At 36.5% G+C, this 26,701-nt stretch overlaps 1 protein-coding gene across 6 annotated transcripts in view; it reads right to left on the bottom strand.

The window, feature by feature from the left end:
• The window catches only part of tbl1xr1a (TBL1X/Y related 1a), a 76,545-nt gene that overhangs the window by 8,671 nt on the left and 41,173 nt on the right, over positions 1 to 26,701 (bottom strand). For 3 of the 6 annotated variants that reach the window (XM_051672425.1, XM_051672424.1, XM_051672428.1), the window contains one exon: positions 11,576 to 11,641. The exons of the other annotated variants lie outside the window; for them this stretch is intronic. The gene's annotated coding sequence lies outside the window, so the exon portion shown is untranslated. The remainder of the gene's footprint in view (positions 1 to 11,575; positions 11,642 to 26,701) is intronic. 6 annotated transcript variants of the gene reach the window in all.

Genomic DNA, 26,701 nt, shown 5'->3' with positions numbered 1-26,701 from the left:
CCAAAAAAGAGCATCAGAGAGCAGAACTATATTTTCAGTTCTACGTCGAAACACTGCTTTACCACTATCTGGCTAATTCTGAAAAGTGACCTATTTCCTATCAGCCTTAAACAGCTTTGGTTTCAACCATTCCAGATCACATCCTCATTTCACGTAGTGAAGTGAACTGAAAATGTTCCCCCCATTGCAAAAAGTGCTCACCACTTGCAGTCACAGGATGTGGTTTGTTTGCAAGAGGGACGGTTTTCAAGTCCTCGGATTCTTGATCAGACTACCAGAGATATTCACTTCTGTTTCATGGTCGTTTTTGAGCCTCATGAGGTTTTGGTCTATTTCTAGAAGGTAATGCAATAGTGATGTAACACCTATCCATCTCCTTACCTCACTACTTAAAGTTCTGCATTACTAGTGGCACCAAACGGAATTACAAAAATAGAGTATGTATGCCAACACCCCTTAGACTCATCACACCATTTTGCACAGTCTGATTCCCAATGAACAAATAGGCCATACTAATTAAAAGGTGATAAACATTTAACGTCATAACGAACAAGACCACTATAACATATAAACGCATAGCAGAGGAATCCGGTCGTTCGATAACATCACCAGATTGAATGGCAGCTGGGTATGCAGGGGATCTAGCACATGAGGTGGGATGGTTCTTTTGGTAACTATTAAGTGTAAGGACAGTTCCAATTCTGATTATTATGGCGCCCTAGGTGAGGTCGCTGTTGTTTATGGGGATGAGGCGGCGGTGTATTAGCGACTTGCACGGCGATCTCGTTATTGGTGCTCCCGTTTGCCAGAGCGATCTTATCATTGGTGGTGTGTGTGTTTGTGTCATCCACCTTGTAAATGTTCACTTATTTACATTACATGCTTCCTTATTATTTGAATTTTAATAAAGCTATAACGCATTAAATATAACTGCATTTAAGATGTGCCAGGGTGTTTCCTTTAAAAGACGCTTGACACAGCAGTTTTGTTTAAGTGGAGCGGCAGCTCCGGCTCCGCTTATTCCACAACGAGTGTGCTTCAGTATTTACTTATTTGGTATTTTTGTATAATTCCCTCATACTTTGCGATCTACATCACCTGAAGCTGTTTGGAAAGTTTAGAGTGCATCTGGACTGTGAGCTGTGTAATTCTTCCTCTCCTCAGTCAGGCGCGAACTGCAGTGCTCCTCTCGTGCACCATCAGAGTTTAATGTGATCTCGTGTTAAGTTAAATCAAACGACTATTCGACAATGAAAATTATTGTTGACAATTTATTTATTTTTTTTGTCGACGTTGTCAATAACGTCAACTAATCATTTCAGCCCTACCAACCATTCATCCTTTCATTCATCCATCATCTTACCATCCTTCCATCTGGCTGTTTGTTTTAGAATAAACTTTTTTTAAACTTTCAGGCTAGGTTTTGTCAAGTCAGCAAAGTTTGTTGTACAAATCTAGTTGATACTGCACTCATATAAGATGAGGACCCCAAAATTCAAAACTCGCATTAATGTAATTCTTGTACACATTTGTCATCGGTGAACACTAAAGGCCCAATATACTTTAAGCAAATTGAAGAATGAATGAGTGTGATGTCATTTCGAACAAAATCTGGCCATAAAAGTGTTTTTGAGTCAAATAAATTAGCTTTCATTAGGCTACTAAAATAACTGGAGTATCATCTCGAGCAAGTGTCTATGATTTAAAAAAAAATTCCAGTTCCTTCAATTTCTTTAGGTATAAAACTTTTTAATGAGGAAAAATTAATTAACTGACAACAGCTTATTTTAGAGTAATATTTAGCCTACAGATGAATGATCAATTATCTGCCTACATTTCTCAAACATGGGAGTCTTTTGTCTTGCATTGCTTTCATAAAATATGCAAATAGGAACATCATCAAAAGGCACGGTGTCAAGGCTAATCAAATAACAAAGATATTGCAGCATCCAATCAAATCAGGAAGAACGGTGCCACCGAATCAATGCATTTTATCTCACAGCATAGCCAAATTAAATCCCTGCAACAGTGCAGAGCGCTCATCTATATTATTGAGCGGCCAAATCAATACCTAGGAGGACTGCTACCTTCCAATAAATCACCCGTGCTCTTCAGGACCACCTAGCCTGTAAAACAGAGCAGGGAACTCCAGGCATTTACTGTCGGCAACATTAGTTCAAGTAAAGAAACCATGGGTGGGGAAATTCCCTTCTAGATCTGACACAGAAAGAGCTTTAAACAAAACGGGTTCATGGCAAACAAGGACCGCCAAAAGATATATGGCCATCTGTGGCTCGTAAATCGTCCCCAGGAATGCAAATATCATGATCCATCCTCTGCCTTGGACGACATTTTGGTGTGCTGGGGATGCTTAGTGTGTAGTGTAATCTTCATTGTATAATCAAAGGCGGCATGGGTTGCGTAACAGTGGAACACATGCATTCAGGGTGAGGGAGTTTAAACTGTATTATTTAAGGCTGAGTGGGAAGTCTAAGAGGAAGCGCTATTTAACCGGTTTTGGTGAAAGGTGTAACAGATGTCTATTGGATTACAGAATAATAACGTGCAACTTCATAGCAGTTAAAGCAAATAGATGCAAATTTAAAATTAGGAAATATATTTGATTAATGGCCACACAGAGAGGAGTCTACAAAAATTAGGCATCTAGTTGCATACTAGTTGTAATAAACACCTAAGCTGAAATCCCCAGTGATCTGTAGACCAGGAGACAAACTAAAATAACATCCACTTGCACAATTTAAAGGTGAAGTGTGTAATTTATGCACCACTATTGGCACCAAATGGAATTGCAAAAATAACTAGGGCACAACTATGCAGGGGCTATAGTCATACCACAGCTCTGCGCAATAAGTCTGTAGATCAAACGGCACGAGTCATCGGAAAGAATTAGTAGTACCACCACAATATTGCCACTCTTTAGGAAGTCAACCAACGAATGACTTCCTCATAGTTTTTAACTGGGTGGAGAAAGTATTCTAACAATGAAAAATTGCAAACATTTAACTCTAAGGAATAAGCCAATTACACGTGTGTGTCCGTGTTTGGCAGTCGTACTCTGTTTTTCACACGAATCCCTGACAACACTGAACTTGATCCTATCAAGCCTCGGAGGGCCTCAGGGAACAATAAGAAGCCTGGAGAGCTTGTGTTCTTGTGTAACACTGACCGCTGGGCACAAATTCCTCAAGACACTCTTTACATGCAGGGTTCCTCTTTGACCAATTACAAACAAGAGAAAGTGTCACAAACATATAAGCGTTAAAAATCAGTCTCAGGTTTGACCTGTTTTTCAGGCAACATTATAAACAACTTGCAGACTTTACAACTGAACAGAATGCAACTTTACCCTTTAAATACACACAATGGGCTGCATTCACGAAATACAAGCAAAAGGAATTGTGTATAGTTCGTGAAATCATTCATAGGCAAATTGTCCCGTTGAACTGAAAGTGAGATTTTGTACAAGAATGTTTTTACGTACGATTTACACACAAAATTTATTCTGCTAAAGTTTGATGAATATAGCCCAACGAACGGCATATTTAATTTGATAAATAAGACCGGGAGGGACGGATATAATAATGCTTTGAGATCCTAGAACATCCATGACCCATGTTCATTTCTAATTTTGGCTGTTGGCTGAGCAACTTACACCCTCATACAGCATAACAGTAATATATTTCATGGATTGTACTTCTATCACCCAGAGTTTTGTTTCCGATATGTAGTCTAAGGGTACGTTTACACGACAATGATTCACTAAAAACAGAAAAGTTTTTCCTTTGCGTTTTTGAAAAGTTTCACGTACAGACGACAACGTTGTCAAAATGATCCCCGTTCACACAGATCCGCGAAAACGACTAAAAAGGCTGTATTATGCATGCCAGGCCAGTAGTTGGCGATGTCACTCTGTAAAGAAACACTACGCGCCTGCGCACATAAGCATTCTTCCACAGAGCGGTGAACACAAACAATGAGGATGGCGAAAGCATCGAGCAATTTTGTCTGGACGTACGATGAGGTTGCTTTATTACTACAATTACTTTGCTGGAGAAGCATCAATAAACTCAAAATCTTGAGCAGCATAAACACAGTCCTGTAGTCCGCCATTGTAGATTTGAATGTCCGCGTGTTGTTTTGAAGTACTCGCGCGCATACCTATAGACTGAACTCTCAAGAATATTCAATAAACTCTGCTCATTTTTACCATCACTTTGTCTCCTGCCTTCTTCTGTATTCCCCCTGCTGACTCTTGGGCTGGTAGGAGAGTGAGTTAACATAAGCTGTTGATGTTGACTGGTTTTGGATATCAGACAGAACTCTGATATATGGATATCTTCTGACGGAGAGAGAGGTCTTGTGTACACTGGATCTAACATGCATTTTCACTGCCTCATGTTTTCATATTTTAAGCATATCATTGAATACTGTACATGGCATCACATCTCTGTCTATAGGCTATATACATAAGCTGTGGGTGAATGAATTGCAGGGTAAAGGTACATCAAATAAAATTAGGTAAATAAATAACATTTAAAACACAAATACATTTTTACCATCTGAATCCATACATTAGTTTCAAGATTTTCAAACTGCAGGTCCTGCCTACTGTACAATGTTCACACTCCATACGAAACACTCCAAATGAATTAATTGTTGATTATTGTTATTTGCACAGACACCAGTATTCATACTGATAATTATACATCTCAAATTGATGCCTATCAATCCATCATTCTTTATATAACACGTAATATGCGTGTGCATGACGTCATCGTTTTCACAAATTCACGTTTTTGTATGTTTACACGGCATAGTTTTCAAAAACTTGCACTTTGAAACCCATTTTCAAAAGTTTGCGTTTTCAGGCCCCAAAACGCCATTGTCATGTAAAGGAACAGCCAAAACACATAAAATGTTTTCCGTTTTTAGTTGAAAACGCTGTCGTGTAAACGGCCCTTAAAGTCTGCAATCTTCTACAATAAAAAACACTTGTTACAAAACAACAGAACAGCTCCAAAGCAGACGTGCTACATCCACCACAAAACCAGACAATAGTGCTTTTTTTCTGTCTATTTTCAAGGCAATTATGTCAACACCATTTCCACCAGGTGTTCGTGGAGAAATCAGCATATGGCTAGCATCCCTCCATCAGCATCTAACAATCAGGTCGAGTTCAAAGGCAAAGCAGGCTAATCAATCCAGCAGAAACAATGACCGTTGCTTATTAGATGCCACATGCTAGCGGATGATGTCATAAGCGATTAAGACAGATGCTGGCCTAAACTGCTTGTGATGCAACCCACTTTCCGAAGGGCAAAAACTAAAATCAAATTGGACTGGTAAGATTAACGAGTCACCTCACCTGACCTACTTTGAGATCAGGATCCATCAGTATCTGTCTGAACATGAAGGGGTGGGGAAAATATAACACATTAGGGACATAAATGGATCTCCCTGCTCTTCCTTTTTGTGGTGTGTAAAAATGCCCTAGAAGCAGGTCAATGGATTATATTGTCTGTAGTCAAACACATATACATCCATCTTATGCCTTGTAGTAGTGTTTTTATTAAGAACCTTTTATGCCCTGCAGAATATTTCAGTCTGTCATTTTAGATCTGTCAATATCACAATTATGATGCCTTATAAAAATAGTAACGGCTATTCTTGTGTAGGCCCCATAAAATTGCTTGATGAGTGACCAGGTTTTTTCCCTTTGTTTACATACCTCCCAAACATATTGAGGTCCTTGTCCTTTTTTTTAATAGCCAAAAGACTTTAGTTACATCACAGCCAACAATGATGCTTTTCTACTTGCTTTTGCTATTTAGAAGCAGATAGTATTATTTATAATTTAGGAGAGGGAGTTCTACTTCTAGAGAGCATTTAATTTGACTTTTTTTTTTGTATACACCCATGCATTTAAGTCATTATTTAAGTCTGAATATATATATATATATATTGAAGTTAAGAAACATGGACTAAAAGCCACAAAACTCCAATTTTGAGTTAAGTGACCCATTTTAACTAAATGAAATGGCCTGTTTTTTTCTTTGTTGACAAATTTCTAATAGAAGGGTTATACATGTCAAAGGGCTTGTTGGTTTTTTAAATAGCCAATTTAGTTCACGTTAAACCCATGAACCATGATTTGCTACTTGCTATTACTAGTTGGACATGGTGGTATTTATAAATTAGGAGCAGAGAATGTTCTTATTTTATTATTTTAACATTTTATTGGGCAAGTTGTACAAGTTGTAAACACCTGTGTGTGCAAGATGAGTCATCTCTATTTTTGGTCGGTTTTCTCCAGAACATTCAAAAACAAAAACTTTTTTTGTTACATTTTGAACTGCACCTGCATTCATCTGGTCTCAAAGATTACAAACATGGGCTATTTTTATTTCATGGGGTCTTTGAAAATGTAATAATTACCCATTTTAAAAGCGTTTCCCAAAACTGCTCTACATGTTGACTTGCCACTATTTGCCACTTTCCATACCGCTTTTCAGTAAGAGCATTACCACTGGCGCCAGGGGTTACATTAACCGGAAAATCACTGTCATTTACCGATTTTTTGAAACACTGAAGGATATTTCCAAATGCTATCCGTCATAGTGCATAAGTTCTAACTTCACTCTGCCACTGTGTGCGAGTGCCCTGTTTACTGCCTGGTATTAAAGATGCGTTTCAGACGATCCGATCACAAGTGGACATACACCATTGCCTAGCCTACATCTAGTAATATGCATCTCTTTTGACCACTTATGTATGGATTTTGAGTGGAAGGTCTCTGATTTCATGACTCCACACACCAATCATTATGTCAGTGTGTAACTGCATGATAACAAAGCGCAAAAAAGTATCAAATCAAAAAGAAAGCGCAAAAAAGCCAAGCATAGTTTCTGCCAGTAATACTTGCATTTAATCTAAGCGCAAACATTTCTTTTTAGAAAAGAATTGTCAGTTATTTCAGTGGAGTACTGGTATAAACTGAACTTCAGATGTGTGTGCTTCTTATTCGTGTCATTGCATGTTTATATAAGACACACTTAAGAAGATCCGTGAACTTTTGCATGTATGTGCTTTTTCAAATTTTCCGTTCCAACAGTTATTTCTTTTAAAAGCGGCACGTAAGTTTAAAAGTTTAAAATTGTTTAAAAATGTTGCTTTGGCGTAGTGGTTGATTGACAGGTTGAACTTTCACCCTAGAACCCCTTGGTTTCATCACACTAGCTTGGGGTGAAATCAATAGAAAAAATAAATAAATAAATAAAAGAGAGACCACAATGGAAATTTTACAACTCAGTCCGTCAGAGTGACAGATAAAGATTTTTTCTAGTGCAACCTCTGGCTAGCAGTGAGATTATTGAATCGTATTTCTTGTTTCAGCTCCAACAAAAGTTTGAACTGTCATTCTGCAACTCCTCTAAAAGGTCAAATCTTGAGTCGGCACACAGTGTGGTTTAAAGCCACCTGCATTTTCTGCATAGGTGGTCAAGCATGGTTTGAAATATCCGCAATCCTTCTCAGAGCATTTCTGAAATGAAATGTTGACTCCCACTCTCACACACACATCAGTGATATAATCTTTGGTGCACAGGTTGAAGACGGCTCCGAACTAGGACTTGACCGACGGGCAACAAGAATTGGAGGGTAACATGAAGACAAGCTATAAACTGCCTGGATTCCTGGAGGACCACTCAGAATGGGCAAAAAAATTTTTTTTACCTCTTTCAGGGCTTTGAGAACTCTGAGAAGCTGTTAAGTGAGAGATTTGTTTCACTAAAATAAGCAGAAGTCATTTGAAAATAAATTAAAAATTGATTAGCAAGAAAAAGTTTCAAAAGATACCAGCTTTTCTACAAACAAGATGCATTGAAGATAAAAATATACCCCTCATTATTATATAATCTGAAAGGAAAATACTGTACATTTTATATCGTTTTGTTCTAGACATATGCACTCTGTGACTCTTAAATTACTGTAGTGCCACAGTCACCGAAATAAATTTTAAGTCTTCTGCATCTTGTTTGCATCCATTTGAAGAACAGGTCACGGTTTTAGTGTCCTTTAGATGAATAGTCCAGAGGGCTGGTTTTGTGCGCTCTAGCAGAGAGAGAGACAGTCATGGGAATGTTCAATTAACTTATTTACCTCTGTTAAGGAGTGACACTAAATGTGGTCCAATTACCTGCAGCTAAATAGGTAAACGGTGAGTAAGCCAGTTGAAGTACTCCCTCAATGTCTACACAGCGTTTTTATAGTATGAATCACTAAATTCAACGCCAGATTCAACCAAAGATAAGGTGCTAATATGTATATAAGTGGACAAAACACTGTGAGCTAAGTGAACAGAGGAATCCAATGTGGAATAAATAAGGGGTGGATCTCACAAAATCTGTCAAGCATATTTCTGGGTCATGTATTACCCCAAAATCAAAAGAAAAAAAAACTATAAATTATATTTAGCCTAAAAGAAAATAAAGCCTATTATCAGAACAAATCAGATGTTTTGCATTGTGATTTTGGCTTTATTTTCATGACAATTAAAAAATACCCTCCCCCAATTAGCATAACACAAAAAATCTCATTTCCATTTCAGTACTATTAATTCATTTTAATTCAAATGGAATTTAATTTATATATTACTTAAATTGTAAAGTATGTATTAGGGCTGCACAATGTGGGGGAAAAATGCAATATGTGATAAATTGTTTGAAAATGCGATTCATGACGTCATCATAGGATGTATGGAACATCGGAACCCCAACCGCCCAAATAAACCCAGAGATCACAAATGTAGTTGTCTTTTGTTCTAAATATTGACTGCATATAAATATACAGTTTTCTACCATTAGCTATGTAGCAGATATTAAAATTTATCTTCAATCATTTGTATTTTTTTGTGAAAAGTATATGAATATTAAGTAACTTTCACCATATTTTGGGATATCCTATAAGAATTGTAAAGTGTTGTAAAGTATTTTATTTTAAAACAACGCAATTCATGTTCTTATTAATTTAAATTAGTTAAGTCAATGTGGGACTTTTATTTTTAAAAATGATGTCCAGAAGTGCTTTCCGTAGATTCGCTTTCTGCTTTGGTTTAACGTGCTTGTTGTCTTGATTTCAGAAGACAATCCATTATTTGAAACCCTTCCTTTGATACATCCACACAGACCACAGTGGCCAATAAACATGCCAAGTTTGCATTTGTATACATTGCGTCTGATCTCATAATTATCTGCACACACAACACAGAGTGAGACACAGCGCTGGTTACAGCTAAATTTGCACAAATTGTGACACGCTCCATCATTTGAGTCAGCGTCTATGCACACTGCACACGCACACACCAAGTGACAATCGCCCGGTCAGTCTATTCTCTGCTGTTATCGCAAGCCCTTGCGATATGCATATAGCGATATGTACATCTGCGATCTTTTAAAAATGCGTATATATATCGTGAAGCCCTAGCACGCATACATCATGTTAGCATTCGTTGTACTTCATTTATGCTAATTTAAATAAGAAATAAACCGTAAACAATTTCTGTATTACAGTAACAACCATTAAAACGTTTTTAAGGCCTACCTAATTTAAAATATAAAACAACACCAGAAAGTTCAAGAATTTTTCAAATTAACCAATATATTATAAACTGAAGAGGAAAGTGAGAGATAACTGGCCAGGCAAATAAATAACCGTCATATCTGCTGGAGCTCGGAGCAAGCCAATAATCAATTCCAAATTCGTTTAACCACCCCCAGTCAGCTCTTATCACACATACGAGAGTTCTTAACTGTAGGTGAACTGAGTGCACAGAGCATTTCCAGGAATTTATCATAACGCAACACGGAGAAGAGAAATGACTAATGAGTAACACATCCAAGGTCTGTTGAGACCCAGTTAAACAGGGGCGGGTCGTTATCTAGTGATAGAGGAACTACATAACAGAGGTATATCCCCTTTGGCCTGATTTTCTTGCTGGGAAAGTTGCAAATTTTTTTTAACATATGTACACTCTATTGGCTGTGTGGGATAGGCACTGCCTAAAGGTCCACTGGAACATGATCTCGCTCAAGCTGTTCAGAAGTGTTACATCATATCACCACCTGCCAAAATCAGTTACTATGGATAGAACCAGAGCACCAGTACACAAAGACTCGTTCATTGTAAGGATCTGAGTGCACTAGTGTTAGTGATTACTATAAGAAGCTTTTGTTTGTTCTTAATCGCAACAGTGACCGATAAAGGCAACTAAGGATAAAATAGTAAACTTTGGCCCATTATAAAAAGCATAATGTTACATTTATGAATTACATGGCAGGCATCATCCACTTCTGTTTTCTGCTGAAGGTCTTGGCATATCTATTAAAGAATCATGCAGAAAACGAATTGTTTTCGTCGTAAATGTTGACTGTTTGTGCACATTTTGTGTATAGTTGATGAAAAATAGCTATAAAGCTTGCCAGAATTAAAATACTGATAGAGCCAGTTTATGAGGCGACAGGCTTGCGTGGCCAAAATACATTGCCCATTATTTTCTGTGGTTGCATGAGAAAAATAAAAAACAAAGCATGTAGCAGTGGCTAAAAAGTTTCCTGACTTGGTCGGGAAATGAAAAAGAGAGAAAGAAATAAGAAATTCCCCAAAGCATCCATTTTATTCAGACCAACATCACTTAAATGTACTTTAATCACATCTTAATTATGACTTTCAAATTCACAAGAAGCAGCTTTTCACAAGGACTTATGAACAGCAATTAATTTCATTGAATTAAAAACGGCACTGTTCAGGCTAGATTATGAACCATATCCTTTCGGGAAGTCTGAAAACAATATAAGAATATTATATATATATATATATATACACACACACACACTATATATATATATATATATTTATTATACACACACACACACATATAGCCCTGGCTGTCCTGTTTGAATATTGTGGAAGGTCATGGTTTTTAGGTTCTTTATTTAATAATATATATATATATATATATATATATATATATATATATATATATATATATATATATATATATATACACACACACACACACACAGTATATATTAAATAAAGAACCTAAAAACTATGACCTTCCATAATATTCAAACAGGACAGCCAGTGTTTTATACAGAAGAGCATAAACTGTTCAAATTTAAATATTTAGTTACCCTTTACATATCACGATTTCATGAATCCCTATACACTGAACTGCTTTTCCATACTACATAAACAAGTACCATACAATGAATCTGTGTAAAACGAGCTGCACTGAGGAAACAGTCATGAAGTAATGTCACCGGGCAGTTCATTACAAGGTGTAAAGAAAAAAAAAAACCTAGAACTGCGGTTGAAAGTTCTGTGTATGTACGGCAGAGAACAGTCTGTCATGAATATTTGTTTTAAACAGTCTCTGAAACAACTGTGCCTTTTCCATGTCAAAATCACAGTGCCCAGTTAAAAATAGATTTACCATTTTCCTTAGAGGAAAAAAAAAATATAAGCCATCTTAGCACCAACATGCATTTATACTCACCACACTATCAGCTCTAATTCTGCAAGGCAAACACTTTTTAAGAATCCAACCCAAGTGTCTCAGCACCTGCAATAACATTAAAAAAGGGATGAATGAAGCAGAATTTGTCAAGCATCTGGACTTGGTGAAAAAATATCACCTGCAATGTACACCCAAATTAAATCAACTTGTCTGAGATTTCTCCACCCCCCCCCCTTTGCTGCGTGACCCTCAGGCAGTCTCTATACAATGCAACCGTCTGGTTCCACAAGTAAAAATCCCATATATTTTTCCCATAAAGGAATACATTTTTAACAATAACGTAGCTATAAACTTTTCAAGACAGACCTACCAAGAGCTGAGCTTTTGTTAAGGATGATATATGCTAGAAACCACAAACGTCTGTATAATAATAAAAAATAAAAAAAGTCTTAATTTCTGTTCAACTGCCGAATTCCTAGTGTAGAACTACACTACCCATAATCCTAAAGAGAGATCCACCAATCAGAGCAGTCGCTGTTGACAAAGAAACATGTTACAAACAACATATAGTTTGTACATACCTGAACATACCCATATTTGCACATATCTAAATATTTTGCAGTAAACTCAAAAATGTGTTTATACTTATAATCAGTACGTTTAAAGTTGTATATTGTACCATTATTTTGATTTAAGTCGTTAACAGTGCTTCAGAGAAAGAGTAGTTTCTTAAGTAGAATAAGTACACAGAATATACAAGAGTACATAGTCTTGTACCTTTATCTCTTCACTTGTATCTTTGTACCACTTACATTTTATCATGACAAAATACTAGAAAGATAGTTTTGCTTGAAACCCTCTGCAAATGCTGCCTTGTTCAGGAGGTATTTAGAGTAACGTTTAAAAGCTTAACTGTTGATTGTTGTGCTACAAATAGGTGGATTTTGCTAATGTCTGCATAGCTGTCATTCATTTTGCAATTACAAGATCAGGCCACACCTACACCTGTGTGACAGAGGCACAACAGGTTTCATTACAGTTAGGTAAAACTGACAAAAAACCTGTTTGCATCGTTTTGTGCTATGTTGTTTATTGCTTTTTAACTACACAAATCATTGTTTCATTTTTTTCCTGAAATGGGCCAACAGCTTCTTGATGGGAAAACATTTCAAATGTATAATTTAAAATTTATAAAATAGCCAAGACAATAGCAAACTTATGGGGAAAATTTTTGCATTATTAAAAAGTAACTAATAAGCTTTGTTGATGAAGAATAATTTAAATTCCAGTGTCAAAAGTTGTGTTATGAAATCACATTGGCAGTCATTAAAGAGAAAATAAGAAACCCAACGTAAAACCATTTAATTGAAACTGCATTTATTGCTATGATGAAAATTTTGCCTCGTATAGAGACACAAACTATGAACTCAAACTTTTAAGCAAGCAAGCATTTATACCAAAGGTCTATCTCATCATAAAGAAAATCTGCTGTCACATTGCCAAAACAAGGTGTCTGAAATATGGCCATCAGTTAAAACCTTGCCCTGCCACATACCAGCAGATAAAAAAAATAAAAGAAATAAAAATATCAAGCCTATAAGTTAAAACAACAATTATTTAGGGCAGTTTTCTCAGGTGCAGATTAAGTCTAGGTCTGGAATTAATTTCTGTATTCACGAATCATCATCTTCAGCTCACTGTAAGTGCTGTAACTTTTTGAAGGATGCATGTGTTAGTTTGCATAGACATAACCTGAAACGCATATAGCACATAACATGGGTAATTTACAGCTATTGATGGGTTTCAGTGGTCTCTTGTCTGCAAAGGTTAAGCTTGAACAGAGATAGCGTATTTTCCGTGAATAAAGTCGTACCTGAATATAGGTCACACCTGGTGAAAATCGCGATGCGTGAAAAAAAAAAAAACCCCAAGTCGCATCTCTGTATAAGTCGCACTTATATAGGTTGAATGCGGTAGGCACTAGGACCTGTGAGCAGCCGCCTGACAACCCTTTTTTTGAAAACCAGGGTTGCTGCAGAGTTTTTAAAATCAAATTTAAGATATTTTAAGACCTTTTTCAAGACCTGAACAAATAAAATGAATACTCTATCCCCATGCCAAAACAAATCCATCTCAAAACAATCTCAAAATAAGTCATGTATCACAGACTCTTGCTTAAACAGGCAGGGGCACATATTCAGCATGGGCTTAACATTGCTTATCAGTAAAACACAGTAGGATATATGCAAGTTTAAAATACTCAAGACATGTTTTCCACATATATCACATTAAAATTGGTTTATGTACCATTATTTAAATAAATACAAATTAGAGGTCGACCAATATTGGATTTTATGACAATGACAATGTGTTAAAAGAAAGGAAATTAAACTGCCAATAGTTTTTAAAATTGGTAGCCTATTTTAAATGTTCTTAGTCTTTCCTTCCTGTGATGGTGAGGGCCAGACAGAGGCTACAAGACTCCAAATTGAATTAAATTCCAGATTCAGTTTAGGTGCAACTAAAATGGCAATAACCAAGGGGGAAGAAAATGTATTCATAGTGCAGAATTTTTAACTTTAAAGGCTGAAATACAAAGAGGACTCTTATTTTGAAATGTATGCGCTTCACTGCTTCCAGCTGCTCATTCAAACAGATAAGGGAAATAAAATGTTCTCTCCTACAGTAATCTACAACGTATTACAATATAAACAATTAAAAGTAAATATTGTCATATTTCATCAACACTAAATCATCATCATCAACAGCTGATCAATAGTAAAATCGCTTGTCATAAATTTCCGATATGGCCTAATGATTTCTAACTGCTTTGCAACAGCTGGAAACACTGACAAGCCCCCGCATGCTTGGACAAAATACAACAGTGCCACGTTTTCACTCTGAAGGATGCAGCACATGCATTTATTTAATTAAATCAAATTCTTTTGAAGTTTGATAATCACATTAGGTCATATCACGATTTCTTTCTTTCCGCCCCCAAATTTAAGACCTGTTTAAATGATAATTAAGACTTTTGTTGTATCATTTAAGATATTTAAGACTTTTTAGGACCTTAAATTTTGGAAAACTGAATTTAAGACATTTTAAGACTTAAGGATCCACGGGAACCCTGTTAACCGCTCAAAAAGTCAAAATGCGTTCCAAGAAGATAATCTCAGGATCTATGCATTGTATCATGCAGTATTTGGCCCTGTTTTAACCGGGAGCACCTGCTTTAAGTAATCATGTGTAACAGCTTTTCATATTCTGTTTATCTTTTATGGGAAAAAAACAATAAAGAGCTTTTAGTTTGTGAGTAAAACAAAACGCTAGTTGTATTCTATTCATTTATTAACGATATTACCGACTATCTGTGGATATTTGCAATCCTCTTTTCTACGCACCAATTCAAGTCAAGTTTATTTTACTGCGCGTGTGATAAAACGTCATTTTGTGGGCATGTGAAGAGTTGCGTTTGACAGCAATCTAGAGTTTGTTAGAATAATAATGTTAAGATAGAACAGAATATTCACGCTGGCTGCATAAAGTACTCTGTAAAGGCTAAATACACTGAATAGGCTACTTTAAAACGTTACTACCGTATCTATGACTGATGTTTTCATCTGTTTGTAAGAATACCAGCTGACATAATTACGTATAAATGATTTAAATACAGTAAGTCCCATTGGATTATAAGTCGCAGGACCTTTCAGATAATGAAAAATCAGCGGAAAATACGGTGCTCTGGAAGGATGGAAACTACATCCTTGTTGCAGTCAGCTCCCAGTCCATCTCTCCTGGGTCTCTGAGACTTCTTTGTGCTATTGCACCTGCTGTGTTCATCCCGTGCTCAGTGATGTGCTTCAATGTAACCAGAGTGTTTCAAAAGTGCGTAAATGCAAGATTATTGTGGGTGCGCAACATTAGGGATGGGAATCACAGGGTAACTGGCGATATAATATAATATCGATATTTAGGTCATGATACAATATTATTGCGATTTTTTATTTTTGGTGTATTGCGACACTATAACTACAATATATTGCAATATTTCACTCAATGTTTCTCATTCGTCTTCATCAGACTTAAGAGAACTATTTCAAAATCACCAAATGCATTGTTAAATTAATTTAAAAGTTCCAGTTTACAAAACAAGTTTATTTCCTAATATCTATGTTCAATACAAAGCCTTAAGCATATAAGACCATAATGGCTCCCTATGTCTGTGGTTAGGTCAATGTGGCTAGTCTTTCTAAAAATAAATTTATATATATATATATATATATATATATATATATATATATATATATATATATATATATATATATATATATATATATATATATATATATATATGAATACAATAGTAGCCTAAATACTTAAAAACATTATTTATTACAACACAGTTTCAATACACAAACTGATTTAACATAAAACATTAGCATATGTTAAATTATACTAAAATTTTGTCAAAATATGTAAATTAGTAAGGGAGGGTGATTATGTGTGTACATGATAACGGCACCTTCTAAGGGACTGTTGTTGAATTTGGCAAAGAGAAAATGTTTTCCCATCACTACAATTTTAATGTGTAAAAATGTAAATAACAATATTGATATTTGGCATGCAAATATTGATACAATAGCACAAGGAAAAATATCAGATACTTTAGATACTTACATATCGATATTTTTTTCCCACCTCTACGCAACATAGTTCACGGCATCCAAACATTTTTTCCTTCTGTTTACTAACAGTTTACTATAGCAATCCGTTGTCTGCCAGACACTCCAACGTAAAGATCAGCAACAGACTTCATAAAAATACTGTCCACAACACCACACAAATAAACCTTTGGACTATGTATAATAACGAGAACATTGCTTACAGCAGGCAATTTGATGTTCTATAATGATTAAAATTGACATATATTGTTAAATGCAGTGAATTTGTACACAAGCAATGCTTTAAATAATGACGATGATTTAAGATGCAACTTTTCAAAGTTTACTCACTGATAGTAACTGCATGCAAGTGCACTGCATGCTGTCAGCACGAATAAGCATTTAAAAGGATGCATTTTTTAATTCATCATTTTAAAATCACCACAGCTAAAATATTAAACTTACAAGTTTGTTGTTGGACAACTAGTGGAGATCCTGTACCATTTGTAGTAGGATGTGTATCTTTCTATGACATCTGTCTGCATGTTTCACATCCGTGATCTTCAGACATTTAAATGTTCCCAAACATCTGATTTAAGTCGCTTTTTATTTGTGTGGATATGAGTCTGGATCTAATTCCTCTGTTATATTTTGGAGTGTGTGTAGTATCCCCAGTTTCACGTGAATTAAAAGTTCACATTCAGTCCGTGACACCTGGCCAAGCACCACGCAGACACCGTCCGTAACCATAGTAATAGATCCAGTACCCACACATGCAAAATTGTTTCACATTTAAGCTTACAAAAACTCTTTTATATTATATATTGTTTACATTATATAATATTTCGCCACATGTAAATTAAGCATTTCCCATTTTTAATCGTGGATTCTTACGGTTAAATTAACAATGACATTTTTAATCATGGTTAATAGTAAAACCGAATAATCGTGGCATCCCTATTCACTGCAAATGTTTGCCAGAAGTTTGCAGTTCTTCACCAGTAGTGGTGAACCAGCAGCAAACCTTTGGTATCAATGGATAATTTGCTGCAAACCTCATTTGCATGTGACAATAATCAGTGGCGAATCAATGGCAAATCTGCCATGAACTCTCAGTTTATGTAAGGACCGCAGACTGAAGTGACATACAAACATGTAAATCGTGGGTGACAATACAAAGAAGAAACACTACAAAACTTTAGTCACCTCAAGTCAACGCACAACAATTTTATCAGCTGTTATGCAGAAAAATCTCCAAATACAGGTTGATCAACCCTCGTTCAGAACTTAAGCAACAATCCATAGCATCAAGTTTTCAGAGCTCAACACCATATCCTGCGAGCTCCCGGTGTCAAATGAAAATAACAGACGCCATAACACTGAATCTGGCAAAGGATATGGTGCCGATTAGGGGTGGGGGAAAAAATCGTTTCAGTGATGCATCGCGATTCATACTCAAACGATTCTGAATCGATTTTCAAAAGAATCGGAATCGATTCCGAGTTCAGTGTAAATCACGGCAGAGCAGTGGCGTGCGCCGAAGACATGTAGAAACAAATACACGAGTTAAGTGCATATGCTAAAGTCAAGTGCACAAACATGACTGGTTTGCAGACCAGCTATATCAAACACATGACCATTTGTGCTCGAATGAAACTACGATGCCGAAATTCTTTCACAAACCCACGCAAATAGCAACGGGAGAGTTCATTCATGATAACAAGCCAACAAACAACAAACAACATGAAAGACGAGCTTGCACCCATTACTGCACTGATTTGCACACAACGAGGGAACAGAAGAAAATAATGACGAGGCAGCAGTTCGGGAGATGTTGGTGATGTTTTCATGTAATTCTTTTTTTTTCATGCCTTTCTCTACTCTTGCACGCTCTCCATTTCATTGGCTTTTGCTTTATTGCCTGTCACTTGCTTGTCAGGACAGTGCACACACCTGATGATAAAGGTTTGAAATCCATCGTTGCTTTTGCGACAGGGTCGTGCGATGTTCTACTCACAGAGCAAACAGATGGAACAGTGCATACAAGACATTTATTTAATCTTATGGATGTTCCATGTTTTGTTCACAGCTCATACTGAATGTAAAAGGCCAGTTTATGTAATGTGACTCGTTCTGATTTTTTAAAACAGCTGTTAAATAAAAAGCTGAAAGAGAAAAAATAAATTTTGAAGAAACTGAAAAAAGAAAGAAATTGAAGGACAAGATGCATCGAGAATCGTTTTACAATCGAATCGTTACCCTTTGAATCGTAATCGAATCGTGAGGCCAGTGAAGATTCCCACCTCTAGTGCCGATTGCCACAGTGGGGACACAGGGTTTTGTCCACCTGATGAATACCACAGACAAACAGTACAACTTTCCCTCGTGCACTCATTTTAAGTTTTATGCTTCTGTTTACATTGATGTTAAAGATGTCATTGTCAAATGTGACATTACTTCTTATGTAATGCTACAGTAAAAAAAAAAAAATACTGTTCACTTTCAGAAATTGTAGTGAGGCTTTCTTTTCCCCGAAAGAACATGAATCATGTATGTGTTATATCATTTTCAGTTTTTAATTGGATTTTACACAATTAATGGATTATCGCATACCGCATTTTTCTTCAATATCATTCAGCCCTAATATTTAATAATTAAACACATCCATTGGGATTCACAAAACTATTGTATGTCTTAAAGTATCAACCATGACACGATATCGTAGCACTAGAAAATGCTCCATATTAATGTGTTAATGACCAAGAGAGAGATCACTTCACTTCTGGGGATGTGGACTTTAATATGCAACATAAACAATGCTTTTTCTCCACGTGAGTGTTTTTAGTTTCCGGATTTTAAAAAGTATGCCAACATTTTTAGCCATTTTGTCTCTTTTGGCCAAAAACCGAAAAGAGCATTTTATGCCATTTTCTGGTGCCGAAATGTCGGTGCATCACTACTTAAAAAGGTTAAGCATGTAATTTCTGAACTACAAGCAGCTAGGGCTGTCAACAAGGCTGAGAAACTAAATTCAAATTTTTCACTTAAATAATACCAAATTTTGAAAGATAATATTTCAGTTAGGGGAAAAAACAAGACTTTTGATTTTCCCATGATGTCAAGCAAAGAGGCACTGAGTTTGAAGGTAGGCCTTAAAATACATCCACAGGTACACCTCCAATTGACTCCAATTAGTCTATCAGAAGCTAAATGGCTAATTGCCTAAAGGCTTGACATCATTTCCTGGAATTTTCCAAGCTGCTTAAAGGCACAGTTAACTTATTGTGTGTAAACTTCTGATCCACTGGAATTGCAATATAGTCAATTAAACGTGAAACAATCCAATGGTTGGAAAAATGTCATGCACAAAACAGATGTCCTAAACAACTTGCCAAAACTATAGTTTGCTCATATGAAATCTGTGGAGTGGTTAAAAAATTAGTTTTAATTACTTCAACCTAAGTGTATGTAAACTTCTGACTTCAACTGTATAAGTTAACTTAGTGCTGTATGGTATACCAGTTTCACGGTACACCCACAGTACCTCAGTGCTTTTAATTAATTACAATTGTATGTACTGTAGTAATAGTTAGTTGTAGTGTTGTCAAAAGTACCGGTAATTCGGTACCAAATCAATACTAAAATAAAAAAATATGTAACGATACCAGTGTTTCTGCAACACCGGTAGTACCGAGCACCGACTCATTCTAGTACCAGCGCGCAGTATGACTGACACACAACTGCTTTAAATGCTCATTTTGAGTGTGTGCTCTGTTACACTTTACACTGAAATGGACAAATTAAAATCGTGACATATCCTAGCGTGATTAATTAAACCGCTAAAGGCTGCAATCTTTGTGTGGAAGAGCTGCATACTTTGAATGAATGTATAAACCTGACCGATCATACACTGGAAACACCACAGACACTGAGAATCATTCACGACACGTATCAGATGACAGAGCAGAGCACTAATCTACTATGAACCATGCAGCACATGTAAACTATATAATTAAATCGTAGCATTTTCGCTTTAATCTCAACTCAACTTTATTTATATAGCATTTAAAACAACAGTTCACCAAAGCGCTTCACAGTAATAACATTTAAAACATAACATTTACAAATTACCACATACAAAAACACCAGTAATCTAAACACAAAATACAAACACTCCAAAACTGTGTCCTACAGTCAGACTCAAAGGCCAGTGTAAAGAGATGAGATTTCAGACGTGATTTAAAAGTCTCCGTGTCGCGAACTGTTTATCCGGGAAAGTGAAGATTCAGGCAAAAAATACACCGCATATTAAAAGCAAGTTTCAAAATATAAGCTTGAGCCCTGAAATTGAAGAAATTGTGACAGAAATACATTACCACTGTATAGTTAAATGTAATATTCACTGTAATTATAATAATAATAATTAATAATAATAATAATAATAGTAGTAATAATTAAGCAATATATCACAAACAAGACTCAAAAAAGCTGCTGAACAAAGGTTTGGCAAAAAAAAAAAAAAATGCAATGACATGTTGAAAAGTTAAATTTTCACTTGTTAAAATTTTTAAGAATGAATTGATTAAGGGGGGCCTGGGTAGCTCAGTGAGTAAAGACGCGTAACCATGACAACACTAGGTAATTGTGATATTTGTTTGAACTGTTGTGAAGCAGCATTTTCGGCTCACACAGCACCACGCAAAAGGCATGTATCGGAGTTATCCTGCTAACTACAGGTAACCTCCTCGTGGCCGCTATAATATGGTTCTCGCTTTCGGTGGGGCGCATGGTGAGTTATGCATGGATGCCGCGGAGAATAGCGTGAAGCCTCCACACGCGCTATGTCTCCGCGGTAATGTGCTCAACAAGCCGTGTGATAAGATGCGTGGATTGACTGTCTCAGGCGCAACTGAGCTTCGTCCTCCGCCACCCAGATTGAGGCACTACGCCACCACGAGGTCTTAGAGCGCATTGGGAATTGGGCATTCCAAATTGGGGAGATAAAGGGGAGAAAAATCAGAAAGAAATAAAAATAAATTGATTACACACCATTTTGATGAAATTAAACTCTAAAACATGAAGTTTTGGAAAATAATAATAATAACAAAAAGGAAAACATGATTTGGTAAAGAATAAAACAGATTTCAATAGGGCACTACTTAAAAACACTGGACCCACTTTTTATTAGGTGGCCTTAACTATCATGTACTTAATCATTTGATGCAATGTACTTATTATGTACATACATGTTGTTGCATTGTAATTACATTTGAAGTACTTGCATTGAATTACATTTGTAGTTACACTGTTAACTTTACCCCTAACCCAACCCTTACCCCAAAACCTAACTCTAACCCCTAATCCTATCCCTACTCTTACTCCTAAACCTACCTGTACCTCAACCTCAGTAGCAGCAAATGTGGGTATTTTGCAGAACAACATGTAGTTACACAGTAAATACATAGTCTTCTATGTATTTAATGTTAGTACATAGTAGTTAAGGTCACCTAGTATAAAGTGTGACCAAAACACTTAAGCAATGCATCCTTGATTGAGAAACACTTTAAGGAAACATGGATTTCTTTTAATTTATTATTTACATTGAAAACGTTACTTTTTAAAAACATTTTCATATTAGCATATTTATGCTGTGGTACCGAAATTGGTATCGAGAACTGTGAAATTTCACTGGTATCGGTACCGACTACTGAAATTTTGGTACCATGACAACACAAGGTAGTTGTGATATTTGGTTGAACTCTGTTGTGAAGCAGCATTTTCGGCTCACACAGCACCACGCAAAAGGCATGTATCGTTATCCTGCTAACTACGGGGTTAACACTGGAACAAGCCTATGTTGCACTGTTGACTCTAGAGGGGGATCACCATTGCAACTTGCATTGGACACCAGATTTGTGCTGTTTAGACAATAGCTGGTTTAGTTCAGGTGAGCAATTATATTCTTGTGTTAAGCCTTTAGTCAAGACTTTTGTTAAAGCCAACAACACCATGTACTATAATGTTAGTTAACTTTATTGGATGCTATACCAGAGTGCAATCTTCAAACGACAGGCATTAATATCAAACAATCTGCTTTTCCCTGATAAATTTAAATCAATACACACACACACACACACACAATATTAAACAGCCTTTTCTGTTTAATATTGTTTTCATTTGTTGCTGGTTAACAGAAAAGACAGAGTGTCATCGGCGGTAAAGTCATACTATTGTGAGCGGGGGGCCCAGATTCACACTGAGAATGTGCTCTAGTAAAACACCCTCAGGTCAGGGTTCCAGACTAAAAGAAATTACTATGGAGCCATAGACTCCTAACTGAAGCATTTAGCAGCCAATTTGCTGTTTTTAGTTGCCAAATTACAGAATTCCTCGATGGTTGTTCAGATGTAAAATAGAAAGGCAAAGAAAGACAGCTATACACACACACACACACACACACACACACACACATACATATATAACATGGGACTTTTAATTATGAACCAGCCCGAAATACACGCCAACTTATTTAGAAATGTCTGCGGTCCCAGGTGCTCTCTCAAAAAGATAAGGGAAACAAAATATGCACTCTTACAATCTACAAATAGGGATGCACTGATATGGAATTTCTGGGGCGATACCGATAACTCGCAGCTTATTGTGATCGGTACCTTTGAACCTGTACCTGTTAGCTAATTCACTAAAAGCTACTCATTTGAAAAATAGGTGTCATTTAAAAGCTTGGAATTTGCACTTGACAATCTGACCAACAATTAACTGCTGCTATTTAAGGTTTGGCGGATGTAACATGAACCATAAATGTGCATATTATGCAGATGTATGTGGATTTAAATAAGAAATAAATGGCAATACACTTGTATAAATTATATGGCAAGTATTTATGGTAATCCATGTATGTGCCCATTTATTTGAGTATTTACGGTAATCCTGATGAATCACTAACAGAGAGAGAATAATCTTCTCACAGATGTAATAATGCATTTAAACAAAATGAGGCGATAAATTAAAAGCATGTAATGAACATTAAGCAACAAAACAACAAATACAAACCCTAATCTCTGTATACATGGTGTAACATTTATGCTAGCAGCCAGACTGAGTATTGTTTGTGTGCGTTATGTGTACGCGCATTGTGCGCATGCACGTCTTTTTCACAGACACTTATTACAGCTAGGGCTGGGACGATTCATCGACGTAATCATTACAGAAATACGTCGTTTTGCATAAAATGCGTCGGCACGTCGCAATGGAGTAATTAAAATGGCAGCGCCCGGTTTAAGTATGGATTCCCCCGAAGAACAAGCTGCAGCTAAAAAAAACTCACCTAAAGCGTGGGAGTACTTTAGCCAGTGACCCAACAATGTGGTGCTGTGTAAGCTATGCAAATTGGAAATGGCTTATCACAGCAGTACAACCGCCATGAACAAACACTTGAAGCGAAAGCATCCCAGAACGCTTTGTCAAGACGGCAGCAAGGCAGCACTGTAAGTCCTGTTTACTTTTTGTCCCCACCAATTATGAGATATTAGTATTACAACACGTTTCTGTTAGTAGTAGTCACTTTAAATTGATTTTCTAAATGTTTCCTCATCGCCCCCATGTTAAAAGTATTTTCTGCACTGCTGCTAACTTAGGGTGACCATACGTCCTCTTTTTCCCAGACATGTCCTCTTTTTCGGACCTTAAAAAATCGTCCGGCCGGGATTTCTAAATTTGCGAAAATGTCCGGGATTCGGCTTTAGTTGCATTATGATGTGCATCTGGTCTAATACTTAATTGTGTGTGTGCGCACATATTTGCATTGCTTTAACCCCTCTTTGGAAGTCTCGTACACCAATTGGTCAATTATAAGAGGCTTGCAGCAATTCCTGCCTGTCAATCTCTCCTTGAACGCGCAAAGCGCTGTTGTGTTCGGCATCAAACAGTTGCTTGACAGCAGCAGCAAATGACAGCTGAGTGGAAACAATGCCCAAACGAAAGTGCAAATTTACAGAAGATTTGCACAAAACAATCCCATGCTTTCGTCCAGGTCGAGATCCGTGGGAAGCAGAATGTATGACATGTAAAGTTGGCACTTATGTGTCAGTTGCTAATAAAGGTGCAAGTGATTTTAGAAGCACACATTAGCTCTGCGAAGCATAAAGGGTCAGCAAAAGGTGAAAGTTCATCAGGTAAATTAACGGACTATTTTTTGCGACCAGGTAAAATTGTTATCACATTGCTTCATTTTCCATGGCCATTCAAAATAATAGTAATAGTAAATGAAGGTACAATCATGGCATCAAATATTTTAATTTAGTACATGGACATTCAAAAGAATGTTGGAAATTTGTATTTATATATTTATGCTAATAGAGTGTCTTTTTCACTGTATTAAAGTTTGCATTAATAGTAACACTGTTTTGTGATGCAGAATAATGCCCTGCTGTGCACACTTTGTTTCATGTAAATTTGTTTGTGTTTAAGAGATGATTTAATAAAATATTGAAATATTAATGAGACAAGTTTTTTATATTTATTTTGGGCTAATTAATTGTTATATTAATCAAGTAATAATTATAAGGAAATCTTTAGAATAATCGGCAAATTAGTCGTTAGATTAATCGACTAATCGGAAAAAGAATCGTTAGATTAAATCGATAAAAAAAAAAACAATGGTTAGGTGCAGCCCTAATTACAGCACTCATCTGTGACAGTTCCATTAAATAATTTATGAAATGTGATCACAATAATCATAATGGAAATAAGTACCATCATACAGACAGATCGAATATTAATGAGTTATAACGTTAGAAAAAGACTTAACTCATAAAATACAACATAAAAATTAGTTTCACTCACAAACTAGTGCTTTTAGCCATCTCATGTCACACTGAGGATTATTTCAAGATCTATGCACTATATTGTGTTGTGTTTGGGCTCGTTTTAATCGCGATCCTTTACTCTCAAGACAGCCTGACAAAAGGAGTTTTGAATGAAAATAGCATTTATCACAATTCAAAATTATACACAAAATATATCAATTTCAAAACTTACAAAAATATACTTTACCACGTACAAGAATGCTAAAGTAGAGCACTATATACAGTAGTATGTAGTGAGATCAAAATATTGAAGTCTATTGCACTCTGCTTCAGAATGATGCTTGGTTTTTAAAGTGCTTAAACACTTGCACCTTGATCCATGAAACAATATCCCCTGTTGGGTAGGAATTATCCAGAGAATAGCCAGACAGACAGATTGACCTGCAAACCCTTGTGAAGGGTTTAGGGGTCTTTGTGAAGTGGTCCAACAGGATGGACTGACACTACTACAGTTACTTACAGGAAGGCTAAGCCAGTGTTTCTCAAGTAGTGGGTCGCGACCCAAAAATGGGTCTCAGGTCTGTTCGGATTGGGTCTCAGACAGAAGTTCAATAACAATGCCAGGGCTCTTCATCCATTTCAATTTTTCCGCTGCACAAGCGAAATTTCAGGCAGCCAAAGGCAAATGTAATGATATTCATCTCGAGTGTGGCACTTCATACTAGGGTTGTGCGCGAGTAATCGTTCTGCAACAGCTACTCGAGTAGTAAAATTACTACTAGAATAATCGCAAATTAAATTGTCCTTTCCGCATTACACTATCTTCCCTTTGCTGTAGGCAACGATGAGCTATTTTCCATTTCTGCTTATGTTTCGTGAAGTAATAAGCGAAAATTATTGCCCCCGAGTAACGTACATAGTTACATGATTTTGTCGCGTTTTCGGTTATTGCTTCATGAAACATAAACAGAACATGGTAAATGGCATATCGTTACTTACAACAGAAGATACAGATTAAAACCTGCCCCAAAACAATGTAACAAGGTGCAAAGATGTTGAAACAATCTTCAAAGAGCAACATGAGCTTGGCTTGCAACACCAGGCTGGCTCTCACTGACACATGCTGCATGTACGTATGCGCACTGCGGTTTGAGACTGCCTGAGTCCCTACCGGAAGAAAGAAGATGCAGGCAGTCAGATTTTCAGCCACACGCAAATAAATGGTAACAAATTAACTGCTAAAGTATTGCCGGTAATTACACTACTGGCGCAATAATAATATTTAGATTTTCCTGTTTGAGAGACAACAATATATTGGCCGCCAATATATCATGCATCCCTATTTACAATGTAAACAATACAAGTGAACATTTTCAAATAACAAGAGTAATTTGTTCACGAAACGGACATCATGGCACACGCGGTTTAATGTTGCGGGATTATTTCAAAAGAAAATGGTGAAAAGCGGTGCAAGACACATAGGAGTGTGATCTAAAGATGTAATTCAATAACTCACAAGATGATATCTGACAAAATTGCATATGAACACACACAACTGTTCGAGATTGTCACCAATAGAGCAATTCAGGTTGTAGTCCACAAACCCGGAAGAGAATTCGCCATGGGCTCCCTCGGGATTTTCCTATGGGTTTTTACAAAGGGGTTTTTGAACTAAT

Source organism: Myxocyprinus asiaticus, chromosome 35 (assembly GCF_019703515.2).
Source record: "Myxocyprinus asiaticus isolate MX2 ecotype Aquarium Trade chromosome 35, UBuf_Myxa_2, whole genome shotgun sequence".
NCBI lineage: Eukaryota > Metazoa > Chordata > Actinopteri > Cypriniformes > Catostomidae > Myxocyprinus > Myxocyprinus asiaticus.
This window is presented reverse-complemented; position numbering and strand designations above follow the sequence as displayed.